This window comes from Stegostoma tigrinum, chromosome 4 (assembly GCF_030684315.1).
Source record: "Stegostoma tigrinum isolate sSteTig4 chromosome 4, sSteTig4.hap1, whole genome shotgun sequence".
Taxonomy (NCBI): Eukaryota; Metazoa; Chordata; class Chondrichthyes; order Orectolobiformes; family Stegostomatidae; genus Stegostoma; species Stegostoma tigrinum.
The window spans coordinates 76,914,306-76,929,019 of record NC_081357.1 but is presented as its reverse complement, the minus strand read 5'-3'; the positions used below and the strand labels follow the sequence as shown (position 1 = coordinate 76,929,019).

At 43.8% G+C, this 14,714-nt stretch overlaps 1 protein-coding gene across 4 annotated transcripts in view; it reads left to right on the top strand.

The window, feature by feature from the left end:
* fndc4a (fibronectin type III domain containing 4a) overlaps positions 1 to 14,714 on the top strand; it is a 236,708-nt gene that overhangs the window by 156,599 nt on the left and 65,395 nt on the right. The gene's annotated exons all lie outside the window — the stretch shown is intronic.

Here is a 14,714-nt window from a genome sequence, read left to right as displayed (position 1 = left end):
CAATCAAGGATAGTAGTGGGAAGTTGTGTGTGGAGTCAGAAGAGATAGGGGAAGCACTAAATGAATATTTTTCGACAGTATTCCCTCTAGAAAACGACAGTGTTGTTAAGGAGAATACTGAGATACAGGCTACTAGACCAGGTGGGATTGAGGTTCACGAGGAAGCGGTAGTAGAAATCCTACAGACTGTGAAAATCGATAAGTCCCCTGGGCCAGATGGGATTTATCCTAGGATTCTCTGGGAAGCCAGGGAGGAGATTGCCGAGCCTTTGGCATTGATCTTTAACTCGTCATTGTCTACAGAAGTAGTGCCAGAAGACTGGAGGATAGCAAATGTGGTTTCCCTGTTCAAGAAGGGGAGTAGAGAAAACCCTGGTAATTATAGACCAGTGAGCCTTACTTCAGTTGTTGGTAAAGTGTTGGAAAAGGTTATAAGATATAGGATTTATAATCATCTAGAAAAGAATAATTTGATTAGGAATAGCCAGCATGGTTTTGTGATGGGTAGGTTGTGCCTCACAAACCTTATTGACCTCTTTGAGAAGGTGACCAAACAGGTAGATGAGAGTAAACCGGTTGATGTGGTGTATATGGATTTCAGCAAGGCGTTTGATAAGGTTCCCCACGGTAGGCTAGGAATGGGATTGTGGGAGATATAGAATTTGGATCAGAAATTGGCTTGTTGAAAGAAGATGGAGGGTGGTGTTTGATGGGAAATGTTTATCCTAGAGTCCAATTACTAGTGGTGTACCGCAAGGGTCGGTGTTGGGTCCACTACTGTTCGTCATTTTTATAAATGACCTGGATGAGGGTGTAGAAGGATGGGTTAGTAAATTTGCAGACGACACTAAGGTCGGTGGAATTGTGGATAGTGACGACGATGTTTTAGGTTACAGAGAGACATAGGTAAGCGGCAGAGCTGGGCTGAGAGGTGGCAAATGGAGTTTAATGCAGACAAGTGTGAGGTGATGCACTTTGGTAGGAATAACCGGAATGCAAAGTACTGGGCTAATGGTAAGATTCTTGGTAGTGTAGATGAGCAAAGAGATCTTGGTGTCCATGTACACAGATCCTTGAAAGTTGCCACCCAGGTTGACAGGATTGTTAAGAAGGCATACAGTGTTTTAGCTTTTGTTAATAGAGGGATCGAGTTCCGGAACCATGAGGTTATGCTGCAGCTGTACAAAACTCTGGTGTGGCTGAACTTGGAGTATTGCGTACAGTTCTGGTCACTGCATTATAAGAAGGATGTGGAAGCTTTTGAAAGGGTGCAGAGGAGATTTACTGGGATGTTGCCTGGTATGGAGGGAAGGTCTTATGAGGAAAGGCTGAGGGACTTGAGGCTGTTTTCGTTAGAGAGAAGAAGGTTGAGAGGTGACTTAATTGAGACATGTAAGATAATCAGAGGGTTAGATAGGGTGAATAGGGAGAGCCTTTTTCCTAGGATGGTGATGGCGAGCACGAGGGAGCATAGCTTTAAATTGAGGGGTGAAAGATATAGGACAGATGTCAGAGGTAGTTTCTTTACTCAGTGCGTAGTAAGGGTATGGAACACTTTGCCTGCAACGGTAGTAGATTCGCCAACTTTAAGTACATTTAAGTCGTCATGGACAAGCATATGGACGTACATGGAATAGTGTAGGTTAGATGGGCTTCAGATTGGTATGACAGGTCAGCACAACATCGAGGGCTGAGGGGCCTGTACTGTGCTGTTATGTTCTATGTTCTATATGCAATATTTAAAATACATTTGGATAAGTATATGAATAGGAAAGATTTGGAGGGATATGGATCAAACATAGGCAAGTGGGACTCGTTTAGTTTGGGAACATGGCAGGCACGGACTATTTGGAATGAAGGATCTGTTTCCTTGCTGTATGACCCCATGACTTGTGAACCACCCAAGGCATCCTTTCCTAGTGACCAGTTAGGTAACAACCTAGTCAGTTTTTCATGCAAATGGCTGCTTCCAGGAATCAAGTGAAGACCTGTCTGGGAACTTTACATCCTCATCCCTCAAATGTATCAAGACTATTATTGGTTTTGAATCTACTGGAATTCGCTGACACTGAAGGCTGTGGCGGCCGGGTCATTGAGAATATTTAAGATGAATATAGATAAGTTCTTGATTGTCAAGGTGATCAAGTGTTATGGGGAGAAAGCAGGAGAATGGGGCTGAGAAACTTATCAGCCATGATTGAATGGCAGAGCAGTCTCGATGGGCTGAATGACCTAATTTCTGCTACTGTGTCTGGTGGTCTTATGGATTTATGGTTATTCAATTCATACAGACCACATCAATTCATCTTGTTTCTCTGTAAAGTGGTCTGTGCTTCAGCCTGGACAGTAAACTTTGTCTGGATTTCCCTCAGTACACAGTTCAGAACTGAACACATATTGTATTGTGATTGCTAAATCATAGCACATAAACTTCATCAGTATGATAGGCTTCCAGTTATTAATGCATAAATCACCTGCGGTCATTGGTTCTGTATCTTAGAAGTCTGAGTCAGATATCCTAGAAGCTGCCAAAGTACCTACATTCTTGAGAACTCTCAGGTTTCTGTTTCATTACGTGGGCTGTATGCCTTACAAGAAGTGTTGCTGGGAGTGGAGGGTTTCCCTGTGTGACTATGAGTGATAATTTTATAATGCAAATGCCTGGCTAAGGCCCCACACAGGTACAATGCAGCCCATTCTTCTACCAAGGTCATCATAGAGCAGATATTCAACGTCCTGAAGATGAAGTTCAGATACTTGGAGCAATCTGGGGAAGGACTTTGCAGTACATTCCAGGCAATGCCGCACTCTCCACAGCTGGAGCAGTCAAACAGAGGCTGTGTTGGTGGTTGGGACAGCAGCAGCAGCCTCCTGAAGAGGAAGACGTAGACATTGAGCAGGAAGAACATTGTCTTCAGTATATAAGAGTGCGACAGTGTTGTGGGCAACAAGCCAGACAGAACTAAAAGCAGAAAGAACTGTGAATGCTGTAAATCAGGAGCAAACACAAAGTTACTGGAAAAGCTCAGCAGGTCTGGCAGCATCTGTGAAGGAAAAAACAAAGTTAACATTTCGGATCTGGTAACCCTTCCTCAGAACACAAAGCCAGACAGAACTGATTTGACATCTCCTTTCAAAGATCTGAAAAGGCTGAAGTGATCATTCTGGCTGAAGTGATCATTCACTAACTGTATATTTGTTTCTGCTCAAAAGGTAAAGAGCTTCTGTTCATTTCCAGAGACAGAAGCAGTTTGTTTTGCTTTGTTTGTACTTTGTTTTCCTGTTGTTCAATTAAAGTCAAGATTTTGAATTGGTTAAAGACTTTCTAACACGATTCTCCCACTTTGAGGAATGACAAGATGCTGTGTTACGCTGGGCATTAGAGAATGAGTAGCACTCACTTAGATAGGGTTCTAACATGTTATGGCACTAAGGACAGGTAGCCTGTGTCATTTCTGGGTAGCCTGTGTAGCTGCGGTTACGATGACAGTCAATCGGACAATTGCTGATACAAAATAGGAATTCCTATACAACTGGGAACTTCTATAAATGTTAAAAGCAAAGGAGGCCAGCAATAAAAGATTTGGGAAAGATAAGTTGAAAAAGTGAGAAGGTAAGTTAAACTTTGAAACACACATGAATGTGACAATATGTCAGGAGAAGGCTGCAGGGTTGTGGGAGGGTCAGTTTTTATTCTCCTCTAAGGTGCAACTTTTTAGTGTGGGTTGTTGATGGCATTCTTGCTTCCAAGGTAGAATGTTGTGGATTTAAGTTCCACATCAGAACTCGGGCACTAACTTAAGGTCTGACACCCCAGTGTAATACTGAGGAACTGTGTAATAATGAGTGTACCATATTCTGGGCTGACACCCCAATGTGATACTGATTGTACTAAATTCTAGGTTGATGCTAATATGTAATATGAGGAAGTGCTATACTATCAGACGTGATGACTTTTAGATGCTACATTAAGTCAAGGCCTCATCCACGCTATTAAGTAGATCCATGACACTATTTCAAAGGAGAGGTATGCTAGTGTCCTCGTCAATATTTACCCTTAATCTGAAAAAAAGCGGGTTATGTTGTATCAGAGATAATGCGAACTGCAGATGCTGGAGAAAGATGAAGGATCTAGGCCCAAAACGTCAGCTTTTGTGCTCCTGAGATGCTGCTTGGCCTGCTGTGTTCATCCAGCCTCACATTTTATTATCTTGGGTTATGTTGTATTATTACTTTGTTGTTTTTGGGAATTTGTAATGAACTAGCTAACCGTCTCATTTCTTACTTTACAAAAGTGACCACATTTCAAAAGTAGATAATTATCTCTAAAGCACTTGGGATACCTTTTAAGGTTATGGTAATCCTTATAGTGTATATCTTCCTTTTCGTGTCACTTGCTTTGCCGAATAATCCAGTCCCAATTCAAAACTTTTAAAACTGCATTATACCCAATAGTTTGATATGTCATGGATATAATTATATTGGAAGTTCAGGCATATTTCAATATAATATTATGCAAAATTTGCATTGACCTGTTTTTCTAGACGTTTGTCTCATAAAGAAACCACAATTTGTTATTTTGTGAAATGTAATTAAATAGTTTTCTTCAAGATGCCTGCAGCCTTGTTAAACTCAAGTCTGTGTAATTTATTTTCCTTCCTACACAATTCTACTAGTCTCAATCAAATTCAGTTCACTTCTGGAAAAATTGCTAATTTTAAGTAGAAGTGTGGGACAATTAATCAAAGCCAGGGTCCCCTAGCTGAACCTAATTTTATACAGTCATTAATGTAACAGCAGAATAGAAAATAGAGCTGGGTGTTCCTGGAGTATGAAATTAAATATTTCATGACTGAATGTCAGGAAATGAATCTGCTCAGTTCTTCACTGGAAATTGTCACAAAAACATCATCAGGATTGTGTACATTGACATGGTTTAATTAGAAATGTCTTCTAGTGTGTGTTATTCTGTACTAAAAACTGACCAACAAAATACTTTTGCACAGATGTTGTTTGAAAGCAAATCAGCTCTGTGCAGAACATTACTCTGGCTTTTTTGAATTTACTTCTTGTTAAATACTGTATGCAAAACATTGCATCCTGAGACTTTAGTTGTTACATCAGCATTGGCTGAGCTAAGAAGTTTTTATTAAGTAAAGGGACAAGTCTCAGCTGTCATGAACTAGCTAATTCCAACCAATGGTGCAACAGAAAAGCATCATGTTGTTTCAATGCCCCTAAGTTGTGGGAATTCAGTCAGTATTCCAGCTCCTGATTATTATCAAAAACTTTCAAAACTTTGACCATTAAGCCAGAATTTCCTTCAATTAATGGTTTGGATGCAATCTTGAATCCGAACCTGCATACAATAATCAATTTTCCATTGCTGAACAATCCAATGTGCATTTTCAGCTTTGCTAAATTTATTTATAATTTTCAGTATTCAGAATTCTGTTGTTTACAAATGAATATTCTGCACAATATTATTTCTCTAGTCTAGAAATTCATCTTACGAAGCTGTTTCTATTGTCCATGATAATAAATTAGTTTGTGTAAAGTACAACCACTGTTCATTTTTTACAATAATAAATTGGAAAAAAATTTTTTTAGTTAAAAACCTAATGAAATTGAAAGAGATTTTGCCTCAGACACATAATATAGCAATATGCAGTCACTATGGTCTTCTCTGGGTGAATATATCCTGTATATTTAGACTGTTTTGAATGTGACCATAGGTCCATGTTGATAGTGTGAAATCGTTTGTAGTTTTTCAATAAACTTTCTACAGTCAAGCAGTAAATTTATCCATCAAGTATATGGCCATGTAGGCAGAAAGATTATAATTTTAATTCACTGATCTCAACTGGTGAGGCTGGTGAGGGGCATGAGAATGCTACATGGTGTGCGGTTCCCTGGGTTCAGCAGCAGAAAATCAGTGAGTATCACAACTTTCAAAAATGATCCAGCCTAGTTGGATGTGTCCATTTTTGGATGTTGGTTGAGAAGAAGATCAAGCAAAACTGGAATGTCCACACAATTAAATAATCTACTGACTCTCATTGTTGAGGATTTATGTGATTAGCAACTTCTGCAAAGTGTGTTGCAGACAAAACATCAAGACCATGCCTCAGCATGGGAGGCAACTGCTTCAAATAGAATATCCTTTAAAGAAGAGCATAAAATATCGTTTATTGTCACGTGTACTCCATTGTAGATGTACAGGAGTACAGTGAAAAGCTATTACATTGTCTGCCTCCTATGGTGCCATCTTATGTACAGATACTTAGATACAAATCTTGGCTAGAAAAGAGGAATAAAAAGTAGTTGCATTATTATAAAGACTTTCAAAAATAAATTGGAAATAACACATCATTAATGGATTGACATTACAGACAGGTAAAACATTTCAAATAAATGGATAAAAAGTTGACAGTAACTCAATGTGGAGCTGGAGGAACACAGGAAGCCAAGTCGCATCAGAGGAGCAGGAAAGTTGACATTTCAGCTCGGGACCCTTCTTCAGAAATGGGGAGGGGGAAGGGAACTTACCTTGACTGTGTTTTCTTCCCCCGGTCCAGGAACTCCCCACCTACATCTGGGGCATCACCCATGCTCTCTACCTCCTCCAAGACTTCAAATGCCCTGGCTCCCAACACCTCATCTTCACTATGGATGTCCAATTCCTATACACTTCTATCCCCCATGCAGATGGCCTAAAAGCTCTCCACTTCTTCCTCTCCCGCAGGCCCAACCAGTCCCCCTCCACCGACTTCCTCATCTGCTTAACCGAACTAATTCTTACCCTTAACAACTTCTCCTTTAACTCCCCCCACTTCCTAAAGATTAAGTGGGTGGCCATGGGAACCCACGTGGGCCCAAGTTATATCTCCCTCTTCATAGGATAAGTGGAACAATCCCTTTTCTGCTACTATATTGGTACATTCCCCCACCGCTTCCTCTGCGAAATCGATGACTGTATTGGCGCTGCCTCCTGCTCCCATGAGGAGCTTGAACAGTTCATTAACTTTATTAACACCTTTCACCCCAACCTCAAATTCACCTGGACCATCACCAATACCTCCTTCTCATTCCTGGACCACTCTGTCTCCGTCTCTGGTGACTGTCTTGAAACAAACATCGATTTCAAGCCCAGTGACTACCGCAGTTACCTAGACTACATCTCCTCTCACTCACATTCCTGCAAGAATGTGATCCCAATTCCTCTGTCTCAGTTTCATCTGCTCCCAAGATGGGGCCTTCCACTCCTACACATCCCAAATGTCCTCTTATTTCAAGGACCGCAACTTCTACCCTTTGGTGGTCAAAATACTGTCAATACCCACACCTCTGCCCTCATATCCTCTCCCCACAACAAAAACAAAGACAGAATCCCCCTTTTTGTCACAAATCAGCGCACCAACCTCTGTACCCAATGTATCATTCTACACCATTGCTGCCACCTACAATCCCACAACCAAACCTATAATTCCCTCCCCATCCCTGTCTGCCTTCTGTAAGGACAGCTCTCTCTGTGACTCCGTCATCTGCTCCACACTCATCACTACCCCCAGCTCCCCAGCACCTTTCCCTGCAACTGCAGGAAGTGGTACACCTGCCCCTAACCCTCCCCCCTCGCTTCCATTCACGGCACCAAACAAACCATTCCACATTAGACAGCGGTTCACCTGCACATCTGTCAATGTGGTCTATTGTAGTCGCTGCTCCGGATGTGGCCTCCTTTACATCAGTGAGACCAAGTGGAGGCTTGGAGACCGCTTTGTAGAGCACCTGCACTCTGTTTGCGACAAATGACAACACCTTCCGGTTGCGAACCATTTCCCCCTCCCTCTCCCTGGGTGACATGTCCACCCTGGGCCTCCTCCATGTCACAAAGATGCCACCCGCAAACTGGAGGAGCAGCACCTCATATTCCACCTGGGGAACCTACAGCCCAATGGCCTAAATGTGGATTTTACCAGTTTCAAAATCTCCCCACTCCCGGCCTCACCCTGTGGCCAACCGTCTCTCTCATCCCACCTCCTTGACCTGACACAACCTGTCCATCTTCTCTCCCACCTATCCACCCTTCCCACTTCACTGACTAATCTCCACCACTGCCTACCTGTACTCACACATCAGCATCACACCTGCCTTCTCCAGCCCCATGCCTCCTCTCTATTTATTTCTTAGCTCCATTCCCCAACCCAAATTCTGAAGAAGGGCCTCGACCTGAAACAACAACTTTACTGCTCTGATGCTGCCTGGCCCGCACTGTTCCTCCGGCTCCACATAGTGTTATCTCTGACTCCAGTATCTGCAGTTCTGACTATCTCTGAGAATAGCGTTATTCCTTTTTCATACATTGATTCACAACTAATAATATTAAGTCTGATTCCATTTCATTAATTAACAGCAAGGTGAAATTCTGAGTGAAGAGCTCCAAGGAGTCCAAAATTCCAGAAGGCAAGTTGAATTAGTTATTAAATTATCCAGGCACCTAATGAGTATGAGTTGGTGAGAGAGAATTCGGGGAGAAAAAAGCTGACCTGCTGGTACAAAAGAAAACAAGCACACTGAGAACTGATGAACTAAAGGATAGGCTCCATCAGTTCACTGCCTCTGATCTGCATGAGCTGAATCAAATGTAAGTTTTCAACACAAAATAATTCAACAGAGTAAATTGCAAATGGCTATAAGACAAAAAAGCATACTTGTTTTCTATAAGATTGCGTAATATTCATACTTTGGAAGTTTGTAAAAAGTTTAAAATAATGCCACCCTCAACCAATTAGTAAAATGAAACCAAATTCTAAGGGAGGCTCACTCAGAGACAGTAAGAATTGCAGATGCTGTAGTCAGAGATGACAGTGTGGAGCTGGATGAACACAGCAGGTCAGGCAGCATCAGAGGAGCAGGAAAGTTTACGTTTTGGGTCAAGACCCTTCTGCCTGGCCTGCCGTGTTCCTCCAGCTCCACACCATGTTATCTCTAGGGGAGGCCCAAAGTTAAGAGATTATATAAATTAATAGATAGCTATTCTAGATCCACATGACAGATAACCAAAGGATGATTGCGGATCCTTGCCCTTTCTCTTTACTGCAATATATAAAAAGCAGGATTTAAAACTGAACTTCAACCCTGGTCTGAGTGTTAGTGGCCTAACACCCTAGTACGTGGACTTGGTAACTGTGAAGGTTACAGCTTTGAGACTGGCCATTCAATATCTCTGTAAAGGTAAAGAAAGGGGAAAAAGCCTCTCTTATTCTAAATGTCACCAGACAGTTACTGCCAAAGGAATGCAGGATAAAACTACCAAGCCATCAAAACTCAGTTTTATCCTGTATAAAGGTCATAACATTTACTATCCTCTCTTCACCAATGACGCAGTGACTGACCTGTGCACTTTTTCTTTGTAACTTTTATCTTAAATTGGTTTCTTTAAAAGCGTAAGTTAATTTGATCTGGGAATAAAGTATCCATAAGGGAAGGTATCCTTTCTGAATTAACATTGCTGTGACCAACCAGAGCTTAAATTGAATAAAGAAGGGGGGGCCAATTCATCCACCGTCACCTGGGAGCTTGATGGTTTGGAGTATCCTCTCTGGAACTGTAACTATTTGGGGGAATTTTGCTTTGGATTGGTCACAACTGTAGGGTTGGTAATACTGATGTGCATGTTTACATATGAGTGAATTTCCACACTTCTGTCACAGCTATGGAGAACACCAAAGAAATTTAGCCCCATAATAATAGGATTATATTTAATAAAATAGTTAATTCAGTACTACAAACTACTTTACTGGAAGTCACTATCCTCCTCTCAAATAAGCAATATTCCTGGATCCACTCTAGATATTAAAAACAAACTTTAGCGGCACGGTGGCTCAGTGGTTAGCACTGCAGCCTCTCAGTACCAAAGACCTGGTTTCGATTCCAGCCTTGGGCAACTGTCTGCGCAGAGTTTGCACACTCTCCCTGTGTCTGCGTGGGTTTTCTCCGGGTGCTCCGGTTTCCTCCCACAGCCCAAAGATGTGCAGGCTAGGTGGATTGGCCATGCTAAATTGCCTGTGGTGTTCAGGGGTGTGTGGGTTATAGTGGGATGGGTCTGGGTGGGATGCTCCAAGAGGCGGTATGGACTTGTTGGGCCAAAGGATCTGTTTCCACACTGTAGGGATTCTAATCTAATCTAAGTGGAATTTTTAAATTCATCTGTTGGATGTTCGCATCGCTGGCTGGGCAGCATTTCTTGCTCATCCCTAGTTGCCCTTGAGAAGTTGTTGGTGAGCTGCTTTCTAGAATTGCTGCAGCCCTTCTGCTATTGGTTGACCCACAATGCTATTAGGGAGGCAATTCCAGGATTTTGACCCGGTGACAGTGAAGGAATGGCGATATATTTCTAAGTCAGGAAATGAATGGCTTGGAAGGAGGGGAACTTGGAGGTGGTAGTGTTTCCACCAAATGTCTGCTGCCCTTGTCCTTCTAGATGGAAGTGGTCATGGGTGTGGAAGACGTTGTCTGACGATCTTTGGTGAATTTCTGCAGTGCATCTTGTATATAGTACACACTGCTGCTATGTAGCATCAGTGGTGGAGGAAGTGAATGCTTGTGGATGTAGTGCCAATCAAGCAGGCTGCTTTGTCCTGGATGTTGTCAAGCTTCTTGAGTGTTGTTGAGGCTGCAGTCATCCAGGCAAGTGGTGACTATTCCATCACACCTCTGACTTGTGCCTTGTAGATGGTGGACAAGCTTTGAGGAATCAGAAAGTGAGTTACTTGCCACGGTATTCCTTGCCTCTGACCTGCTCATGTAGTCACTGATAGTGATTGGTAGTGCGGGATTTGGTGATGGTAACACCATTGAGAGTCAAGAGGTGGTGTTAGATTGTCTTTTATTGGTGATGGGCATAGCCTGGCATTTGTGTGGCGCAAAAGTCATTTACCACTTGTCAGCCCGAGCCTGAATATTGTCCAGATCTCGTTGCATTTGAACACAGACGGCTTCAGTATCTGAGGAGTCATGAATGGTGCTGAACATTGTGCAATCATCAGCAAACATCTCCATTGCTAACCTTATGATGGAGGGAAAGTTATTGATGAAGCAGCCGAAGATGGTTGGGCCAAGGACACTACCCTGAGGAAGTCCTGCAGAGATGTCATAGAGCTGAGATGATTGATCTCCAACAACTATGCCCGTCTTCCTATTTGTCAGGTATGACTCCAACCACTGCAGAATTTGCCCCCGATACCCATTGATTCCAGCTTTACTAGGACTCCTTGATGCCACACTCAGTCAAATGAAGGCTGGACGTCAAGGGCTGTCACTCTCACCTCACCTCTGGAATTCAGCTCTTTTGTCCATGCTGGAACCAAGGCAGTGATGAGGTCAGGAGCTGAATGGCTCTGGCGGAACCCAAACTGATCATCACTGAGTGGTTATTGCTGAGCAGGTGCTGCTTGATAGCACTCTCCATGACGCCTCCCATCACTTTACTGAAGATTGAGAGTTGATTGATGGGCCGGTAATTGGCTGGGGTTGGATTTGTCCTGCTTTTTGTGCACAGGACACACTTGCGCAATTTTTCTCATTGCCGGGTAGATACTAGTGTTGTAGCTGTACTGAACTGGTTTGACGAAAATGACACTGAGATACAGACTCTCCTCCAGAAGAAACGCTCTTCCCATCAGACCTTGCTCTCCAGATCTGACGACAAAACAGCCAAAGCAGAATACAGAGCTGCATGCAGTACCCTGCAAGCCAACCTCAGAACGATGCAAAACAACTGGTGGTCAAAACTGGCAGAACAAACACAGCAGTATGCAGACACTGGCAACACCAAAGCTTTTTATGAGTCTCTGCGCACGATGTATGGACCAACCCGCCAACCTCAGGCCCCTTTGCGCTCTGCAGATGGTGCCAGTTTGATTACTGACAAAGAAGCCATTATGGAGCGATGGACAGAACACTATGAGAACCTCTTCGCGGACAATCGCCAAGTACAAACAGAGGCCATCGAGAGAATCCCACAGCAGGACATCAGATCTGAACTTGACCGTCCACCAACGCCGGATGAGGTTCAATCCGCCATCTCTAAGCTGAAACTCCACAAAGCCCCCGGTATCGACGGAATCCCTGCAGAAGTATACAAATTAGGAGGAGCTTCGCTCCTGAACGAACTCACCAACCTATTTGCACTCTGTTGGGAACAAGGTGAGGTGCCAGCTGATCTACATGACTCTGTGATAGTCTCCCTGTATAAGAACAAGGGTGATAAATCGAACTGTTTGAACTACAGAGGTGTCACTCTGCTGTTTACGGCCAGGAAGATTCTCTCCAGAATCCTCTTGGACAGACTGATCCCCACCATTGCGGAAGACAACCTGACAGAAGGTCAATGTGGTTTTAGAGCGAACAGAGGCACATCCGACATGATCTTCGCACTATGCCAACTTCAGGAGAAATGCCGTGAGCAGAACGTTGGACTGTATGCGGCATTCATTGACCTCACCAAAGCCTTCGATACTGTCAGCCGCGACGGTCTATGGAAAATCCTGGGGAAGCTCGGATGCCGTCCTAAGTTCTTAACCATCCTACAGCAACTTCATGAAGGTCAGAGCGGCAAGGTGAAATACAACGGTGACCTATCACACCCATTGCCCATCAGCAATGGCGTGCAGCAGGGCTGTGTCTTGGCACCAACGCTCTTCGCCATCTTCTTCAACATGATGCTGCAGGAAGCGAAGGAGGGCATCATGAACAGCATCTACATTCACTTCCACCCGGATGGCAATATCTTCAATCTGCGTCGCTTCCTCGCTCGCACAAAGACAACGCGGGAGCCCATCATGGAGCTGCTGTATGCGGACGACTGCGCCCTACTCACACACACAGAAGATGCGCTACAGACTGCAGTGGCGCGCTTCTCCGAAGCTGCAAAGGCTTTTGGGCTAACGATCAGTCTGAAGAAGACGGAGATCCTGTACCAGAAGCCACCATGCATCGCATACAACCCACCTCGAATCTCGATCGACGGCCACCCCCTCAACATGGTCGAACACCTCACGTACCTGGGAAGCATAATCACCAATGATGCTACAATCACAAGACATGTCGACAATCGCCTTGCGAAAGCAAGTAGCACTTTCGGGCGACTGCGGAAGCATGTATGGGGAAACCACTCGATAAGCATGTCGACAAGAATCCAGGTTTACAAGGCCGCGGTCATCACCACGCTGCTCTATGGCTCCGAGGCCTGAGTTCTGTATCGGAAACAGATGTGGCTGCTGGAACGATTCCACCAACGTTGCCTGCGCTCTATATTGGGCATCACCTGGCAGGACCGTGTCTCTAACAACGAAGTGCTAGAAAAGGCCCGGCTCTCCAGCATCGAAGCGACCCTTCTCCTGAAGCAACTTCAATGGTCGGGTCACGTATCATGGATGGACAGCACCAGAATACCCAAGACAGTGTTCTTCGGGAACTCTGCAACGGCAAAAGAAACCGCGGTGCCCCATGCAAGCGCTACAAGGACCAACTGAAGCAACAGCTGTCTCAGGCCGGCATCGCCTCAACGGAATAGCAAATGCTGGCCTCTGACAGGGACACATGGCGGAAGAAAATTACGACGGTGAAGGAGCAGTTCGAATATTCGAGGAGAGCAGCTGCAGAGGACAGACGGAAACGCAGGAAGGAGCCCTCATCTCAAGCCCCGCTGTCCGGAGCATTCCCCTGCCCGCACTGCCCCAGGATCTGCAGGTCCAGGATAGGACTCTACAGCCACCAATGGTTGTGCCAACGCAATCGCTGATAAATCTCTTCCCAACTGATCTTCGCAAGCGAAGAATCTGCCATCAAATCAAAGCTGTATTGGAACAGCTTGGCTAGGGGAGTGGCAAGTTCTAAAGCACAAGTCTTCAGTACTATTGCAGAATGTGCTGTAGAAAGTAAATTGGCTCATTAGCTGTGATTAGAAGGTGTGATAGATTCAAATAGTTCATTGGATCTTTTCTTGATTGACTTACAGAGAAGAATTTTTTTCTCAAATCATCCACAAGTTACTTTGATAATAGAGATAACAAGGTGTAGAGCTGGATGAACACAGCAGGCCAAGCAGCATCATAAGAGTAGGAAGGCTGACATTTCGGGCCTAGACCCTTCCTCAGAAATGAGAGAGGAAAAGGGGGTTCTGAAATAAATGGGGAGAGAGGGGGAGTGGATTGAAGATGGACAAAGGAGAAGATAGACGGAGAGGAGACAGACAAGTCAATGATGCGGGGATGGAGCCAGTAAAGGTGAGTGTAGGGGGGAAGCAAGGAGTGGATAGGTCAGCCCAGGGAGGCCAGACAGGTCAAGGGGGTGGGATGACACACAAGTTACTTTCTCTCTTTTTTTGGTGCTTCAGGAAGTTACAGGGAATGTAGGATGGTAAATGGTGCATATAATACGCTAAATTTGAACAGAGTAGGTTTTGAACTGCCTGATAATCTTCTCTGACTTTTAATATGTGTTGGAATGCATATTAATATTTGGTAATCAAAGCAAGAAATTGATGAATAAATCAAATTGACACAGGTTATTTTTAAGAAATCATTTTCAAAAACAGATTAGTATTTAAATATTGCTGATAAATGTCAAAAGTTTTTTTAATGATTCTATAGTGAAAATTCAGAAGGAATTATTTTTTGTTAAGGGAATAAAATAATTAGGAAGAATTACTG